At 41.6% G+C, this 7,933-nt stretch overlaps 1 pseudogene; it reads left to right on the top strand.

Annotated features, from left to right (window-relative positions):
* Window positions 1-1,694: 1,694 nt before the first annotated feature.
* Window positions 1,695-2,560, top strand: LOC131912414 (large ribosomal subunit protein uL22-like; annotated as a pseudogene).
* Window positions 2,561-7,933: the final 5,373 nt, after the last annotated feature.

Raw genomic sequence — 7,933 nt, 5'->3', positions numbered from 1 at the left:
TCTGAAAGAAACGGTGGACAGGGTGAATACAGTAAATCAACACAAATGATTGCTAAAAGTAAAAGAAAAAGGACAAAGACAGTGAAGGAAAAGTACCAGTGTAAAGGCACAAATAAAATTGTGGTAGCATTATTGAGTAAAGGAAGATAAAAAGCCTACCACAGGAAATACAGGGGATGCTTTGCTGTGCACATATAAGGACCTGAGTTAAAATCCCTAGCATCTATGTAAATGCAGGATGTTGTGGCACCTAGCTCTAGTGCTGGGGGTAGGCAGAGACAGATTTCAAAGCTCATTGCCCATGTAGCCTAGCTAATTTGTGATCTCTGGGTTCCATGAAGGAATTTCTTAAGAAACTAGGTAGAAGAAATAGAGAACACACCTGACTTGCTTGACCTCTGGCTTTCATGCACACATGCATACACACACAAAGACACACATGCACTACACTTATATACATACTTAAAAAAATTTTTTAAAGAAATATAGCACCATGGAAAGAATAAAGATCTCTCAGATATTTTAGATAAATGCACTCATTAAAATCTGTCATTCTTTAGAATTATTATTCAAAGAATACCATCCAGGCAAACACAAAATGACCACATTATGGAATGTGAAAGAGAAGACCAGAAAATTAATGATGTCTGTCCCGGCCCAGCCAGTGTGACATATTCAGGTTGGAGACAACAGAGCAAAGGAGGGGAGGACCTGGAAATGATGGCAGCCTAGCACCAAAGAGTGTATGGAATGATCAGCACCTGGTGAAAAAAAAAAAAAAAAAAAAAAAAAAAAAAAAACTCGTGTCCTTACCAAAGTTCAGAAAACAGGATATGAAGAAGAGTCCTTAAGAGTCTCCAGCAGTGGGAAAACACCACTCACGCAGGGAAAATACAATTAAATGTCATTGACCTTAACAATAGCAACACTGATTAGAGAAAATGGCTTGGCACTTACAACACCATCTCCCCCGAAACTATGACTCATCCAAGGGGGCAAATGAACACGTTTCAGAAATGCAATGTTTTAAAAATAATTCTCCCGGAATATTTTTTTCTAGATGCTACTGAAAATGTAGCAAAATAAAAGATTAAACCATAACGAAGAAAGAGTTTATGTCTCAAGAGAATGTGTGGTGGTATTGTGTTCCCCAAAATATTGTGCACCCTAATAAACTTATCTGGGGTCAGAGACAGAACAGCCACTAGATATAGAGGCTAGAAGATGGTGGCACTCACGCCTTTAATCCTAGCATTCCAGAGGCAGAGATCCACCTGGATCTCTGTTAGTTCAAGGCCACACTGGAAACAGCCAGGCATGGTGACACATGCCTTTAATCCCAGGAAGTGATGGCAGAAAGCAGAAAGGTATATAAGGCATGAGGACCAGGAACTAGAGCTTGGTTAAGCTTTTAGGCTTTTAGCAGCAGTTCAGCTGAGAGCCATTCGGATATGAGGACTCAGAAGCTTCCAGTATGAGGAAACAGGATCAGCTGAGGAACTGGTGAGGTGAGGAAGCTATGGCTTCTTCTGCTTCTCTGATCTTCCAGCATTCGCCCCAATAACTGGCTTCAGGTTTCATTTTTATTAATAAGAACTTTTAAGATTCGTGCTACAAGAATGCAGAATAGAGTCCCAGGATTATAAGTGTGTCTTCAACACAGAGAGACATCAGTTAATTTGCATCAAGAAGGCTAAGGAATGCAGAAGATCATCTAGAAGAAAGTCATTGGAACTACTTTGTCGTTGAGTGAACATTTGGAAGAGTTTCTGCATTTGGGTCTCAGCTTATAGAAGTTACGGAAATGACTTAGCCATAATTACCAGCAGGTATTGCTTGATAATAACAGTTGGCCACGGAAGGATTTCACACACACAGGGGAGCTATAAGACCTTGTGGGTAATCACAGTGCAGACATCTTAATGTAGGTACACTCCTAAAAAATAAAAAGCAGCTCTTCCTGTAAGCGGCCTAAGGTGACCTGTGAAGATGGTTCGCTACTCGCTTGACCCAGAAAACCCTACAAAATCATGCAAATCAAGAGGTTCAAATCTTCGGTTCACTTTAAGAACACCCGTGAAACTGCTCAGGCCATCAAGGGTATGCATATCCGAAAAGCCACCAAATATCTGAAAGATGTCACTTTAAAGAAGCAATGTGTGCCTTTCCGGCGGTATAATGGTGGAGTCCATAGGTGCGCCCAGGCCAAACAGTGGGGCTGGACACAGGGCCGGTGGCCTAAAAAGAGTGCTGAATTTTTGCTGCACATGCTTAAGAATGCAGAGAGTAATGCTGAACTTAAGGGTTTAGATGTGGATTCTCTAGTCATTGAACATATCCAGGTGAACAAAGCACCTAAGATGCGCCGACGGACTTACAGAGCTCATGGCCAGATTAACCCATACATGAGCTCCCCCTGCCACATCGAGATGATCTTCCCTGAAAAGGAACAAATTGTTCCAAAGCCAGAAGAGGAGGTTGCGCAGAAGAAGAAGATATCCCAGAAGAAACTGAAGAAACAAAAACTTATGGCACGGGAATAAATTCCGCATAAAATAAATGCAGATAAAAGTTAAAAAAAATAAAAAGTAAAAAGCAGTTGAAGATGTGTTTATTCAGAAGATATCCCTGTTAGTAAATGATGGGTACATACAAAGTTAGGCACATGTTTTAAGGTTGGTCCAGAAAGATGGCTGAGTAGGTAAAGATGTCTGCTGCCAAGCCTGATGGTCCTCCTGGTCTCCAGGACCAGACTGGGACTGCTGAGGCACAGTCTCTGGACCTAACTACTACTGGCCTCTCTGCTTTCTGGGTTTGAGACAGCTATTGTTGACCTATTTCCGCCATATTGCTCAAGCCAATTCATTAAATCCCTCAAATACATATTTAATTATATATACACATATATTTTTTCTAGAACTTGACTTATAAACCAAGTATTTGATAAATGTGAGAAATAATGCATATTTTCCTCATTTTTATGAAAACAATAGAATATATCTAAGTAATAAGATAAGAGAAAGAGGTCACTTATGCATATGGAGGCAAAATCTACCCAGATTTGTTTTTTCTTTGTTGTTTATTTTTTAGATCATAAAATGCTTGAGTTGAGAGGGGATTCTTAACTATTTTCAGTCCCATCATCCCTGCCAGAGTGATTGTACATCAGTAAAATTTCTCTTATGCCTTTGCCAAGGGCCAGCACTTCTACAATCACTTAAATTCCTCTTTTAGATTTATTTAATTTCTGTGTGTGGTTGTTTTGCCTGTGTGTGTGTGTGTGTGTGTGTGTGTGTGTGTGTGTGTGTGTGTGCATTCTATAACAAGAAATCCACAGAGTCTGCTTAAAGGATAAAGAAATTTATTAGGAAGGAAGACTCACTACAGGAGAGTTATCATAGGGTCCTAGAAGGCCAAGATACAGTCCCATGCTATTCTTCCACCTGAGTCTGTCCCAGCATCCAAGCCCATAAGAGAGAGAAGAGAGCTGCTTACCTGCAATCTCAGGTTTTAAGGGTAGCCCTGAGGCCACGCCCCAGGGGCAGGTACTTCAAGGTCATAGGTAGGTAGGACAGTTACCTGCTATATCTCTAGGGGCTGTGCTTCAAGGTCATAGATAGAATAGATGTCTACTATAGCATTCCTGGTGCCTTCAGAGATCAGAAGAGGGTGTTGGATCCTCTCAAACTGCAGTTACAGATGGTTATCAGCTACCATGTGGGTGCTGGGAACCAAATCCTGATCCTCCAGAAAAACAACAAGTCTTCTTTAAGGATGACTGCTGAGCCATCTCCAGCCCCAAGAACTTTTGACTGACCACTGATGTGCATTGGGCCTGTGCTCATCCAGTTCCTCTCTTCTTCAGATAATGGCTCCATGCAAATTACTAGACTCATTAGAAATTACATAAGATTCAAACACAGTTTCATTTTTACAGTGTTTTGAGACATGATCTCACTATGTACCCTACCAGGTCTGACTGACTATGTAGCCTAGCTGCAACCTGCCCTAATCTCCCTGTCTTGGCCTCCCAAGTGTTGGTATTACAGGCATGTGGCACTGTGCCTATAGTCACATTTTGACAGGGAAACAAATTGTTACATTGTTAATCTGTAGTTAAGAGGAACACCTTTTCCAAAAGAAAGTTGAATTATAATTTTGGGTGAGATATAGGTATTGCCATTTGCTAACACCAGCTACCAGATACATTCTGCAAAGCAGTTGTTATATCAGAAAATTAAATTATCTGGGAAAATTTTGAGTTGACTGTGTGCAACTGGTTTATATAATACTCATTTTCAAGCAAACTTAAGACACTCATATTTGTATCTTAGACATTTCTACCATTCCATTCCTACTGTTTCCACTTAGACCGCTCATCTCTTAAAAATAATATGGAAATAATTCCCAAGGAGACTGACTGCCCTACAAAAAGAAGCCAATGTAATCTGTGAATTGTCTTTTCTGTCTCTAGGCTAATGTGGAATGAACGCAATACCTTTGCATTTGCTTCACTATAATAACCTTACAGATACCAAAGCCTGCATCACACTGGGGACTTAATTCTTTAATGCAATATCAGTTGGTCTTATAGAAGGCAGTTGATGTATGCTGGCACTAAGTGACAATGGAACTGGGTGCAAGGGTGGGGGTGGACATGGGTAGGCTTATCTCTCTGCACTGGCATTTAAAGATAGTGATAACTGTCCTATTGTGTTTGTGTTACCATGACAATGCCTGAGAGAGACAATTTAAGGGACAATGGAATTTTTTTGACTCATGGTTGCCCCGGCCAGCGGGGTATCAACGGGGGCGACCCACCTGTGGGAGAGAATGAGAGGGACGGGGGAGACACGAAAGGACGACAGCAAGACAGTGTGTTCTGATCAAGCTGCAAATTTTATTCTCCTCAGCAAGGCTTATATAGCATGGGAGGGGGAGGGAAGGAGGGAAAGGGTGCACGACGTGCAGTACGTGCAGGTGAAGGTGGACGTGCAGGTGAAGGGCTACGTGCAAGTCGTGCAAGTCGTGAGGCTGCTAGGTGGTAAGGTCACTAGTCAGGGCCCATTGTTCTGTTGCTATGCTACCTGACCTGCCTGACCTGTTCTTTATCTTTGGTTTAGGGTAGGGGCTTGTTCTCTGGCCTAGCTAATACTTTTCCATGGTCCATGTTTGGTCTCTGACATATCCCCCTTTTATATGTATAGCAAAACAAAGAAAGGAGGCCCAAATGTTTTTGCCATGACGGGAGAGGGGTGACAGAGGCTCTATCCCTGATAAGTTCCATTATTGGCTGTCGGTCCATGCAGGCGTCCCCACATGCCCCGAAGGAGGCTGGAACGATGCAGTTTTTACAGGGGGCGGGTTTGAATTCGGGAGGAAAGGGTATAGGGTCTGCATAACCGCCATGCAATAGAGCATATCATCCAAGGCACCCAGGATGGTGGAGCACTTTAGTCTCCCTGCCTTCTGCAGTCCCAGCTGCACCCTCAATCCCCTATGCAGTGGGCTCCAGCTCCCAGGCACAGGTGCATCCTCCCCTGGGCGGAGGGGCCTGTGCTGATATGGAGTCTGTATCTGGTTCATCGAGACCACAATCATGGAGATCGAGGCGATGGTAATGAACCTGAATTTGTTTTGCCTGAAGTTCGGCCAGCTGACCGCGCACAAATCAAGTTAGTCGAGACAAGGCCCAAGGGCCGAATGTCAAGACAACAATGAGGCCAACCAAGGGTCCCAGAAGGGACGGTAGGAGGGTGGTTAGCCAGGGAGATGCAGAGAACCAATTTTGGAACCAGCCTAGCTCTTGATCTCTTTCTTTTTTGCGCTTCTCTAAGCCTTCCCGGACCTTGGCCATACTATCCCTTGCTACTCCTGTGTGATCAGTATAAAAGCAGCACTCTTCCTTAAGAGCAGCACAGAGACTGCAGCATACCTCCTTGCTGTAAAAAGAGGAAGTTGAGCCCTCAGCGGGTTTGGAGGACCACCTCTGAAAGGGAGGTGAGGGAGGATTCAAGGGCGGAAATGCCTCGCTCAAGCTGCGCTATATCTTCATCTATGGAAATTCTAAGCTCTGAATAATGTTGATTAGATAAAACCAGGGAAGCTATGCCCGTACCGGACCCTGCAGCCCCGACCCCCAGGAGGACAGCCAGAGTGACTGCAGTCACGGGTTGGGACATCCTACGCTTTCCTCCCTTCAATAAAGTTTGCAATTGTGGGCAGTCTGACCCCACCCCAGAGAAGAAAAAGAAAATTTGTAAGTGGGAGATATAAACTGTAGTCAGGTTGTATTCCTCCCAGTCCTTCTTGGCTTGTGGGCGTTGGCACATGTTGATCACATGCCATCACCGCCGGCGTGATCTCCTGAAGCTTATGAGAACCTTCTTAATAGACAAAATCTTAGACATGTTAGCAATATAACAGTGGTGAACTTTTTCAGAGCAAAATTATGAGTCCTTGGAGCCTCAACAAAACATCATGATAGCCAGAGAATGAAATCTGAAATGTGTTATTTATGTATCTCTCAAGTCTCATATATATTTTGACAAAAATTAATAAAATACATTTAGAACAGAATTATTACTGCTAATCATATTTCTATATGTTCTAAGTTTTGATGAACAGTTCATCAAAAGGATCTGGAATTGTATCAATTTATTTATAGTCAAGGCTCAATATTTAAGAATCTAGAGGTAAACAACAGCCTGTATTTAGACTGGCAGCTTTAGAGAGCCTTTGTCCTGCAGCTGCCAATATATGGTGTGACCAGGCAATCCAGGATTCATAAAGGCGGGTCAGTGTCCTATAAAGACATGTATCCTCCTCCTGATATTATGAAAACATCAGGACCTTTTTAAATATCAGTGAGGAGATCATAGAGTCTTAGGTATAATTTTGTGACTTGGCCTGGTGGTGATGAGGAATACCTGTAGTGGGGCATATGAAAAATTAAGCACCAATTCTTAAGAGCTCTTGAAGTATATGTAAAGCTGTTGTCTATATATGAGCTCAAGGCATTCCTAAAATTAAAAAAAAGTGAAAGAAATGGTGTATTATTTTTTATTTTATAACTATAAATCATAAGGACGTAAGCCTTGTGGGTGAACTTCCATAGGGAGAGAATTTATAATTGTTGGACAGACATATGAAAAGGTATCAGTATATCCTGTAGAGCTATTTGTCATTCTATAGACTCACAAGTTTCATAGTTTGATATAAATATAATATCAATACAATAAATGTATTGTAAGGTAGATGTATATATATATATACACATGTATACATACATATAGGTTGGGGGACTGTGAGGAAGCTATAATTGACAGTTTTGATAGTTAATCTGTATATATAATGAGGAACTTTGCTCAGTGAATGAGTCCTGGATAAACAGAACTCGCATTTCCTGCTCTATATGTCAGCTTTGGCCTCCATCATGGAAGGGTGAGTAGGCAAGCTAAAAGTGAAATGCTGACAATCTTTAGGTTGAGGAGGTATGGTAAAGAAGCAATCTTGTATATCTATGACTATTTTTTATTTATTTATTTATTTTCTGGGAGATGGCAAGCCAGGCTGTGAGACTTTCCTTGGCTTTAATAAATTTTATTTAATTTTTTAAGGACCTGTAACAGTCTATAAGCCTGATTTTCCTAAATAAAAAGATATTGGGGTGATTTAAGGGCTGGTGGGGGACTTTATATGTCCAATATTTAAGTTTTTTCTCCACCAGACAAGTAGCAATTATAATTTTCTCAGCATTTAAAAGCCATTGTTTGATCCAGATAGGAGCATTAGATTTTCCTGACCTTCTGGCTACATTATTAGCTTGACCTAGGCCTGTAAGAGACGAAGAAGTAATAGTCGTCTTAAGTACTTGGCCAATCTTTTTCTGAAATATAAGAAACATCCATGCTCATGTCTAGCAAGCCAATTA

The sequence above is a fragment of the Peromyscus eremicus genome, chromosome 6 (genome assembly GCF_949786415.1).
Source record: "Peromyscus eremicus chromosome 6, PerEre_H2_v1, whole genome shotgun sequence".
Taxonomy (NCBI): Eukaryota; Metazoa; Chordata; class Mammalia; order Rodentia; family Cricetidae; genus Peromyscus; species Peromyscus eremicus.
Note: the sequence above shows the minus strand (reverse complement) of the source record. Positions and strands in the feature narration are given on the sequence as shown.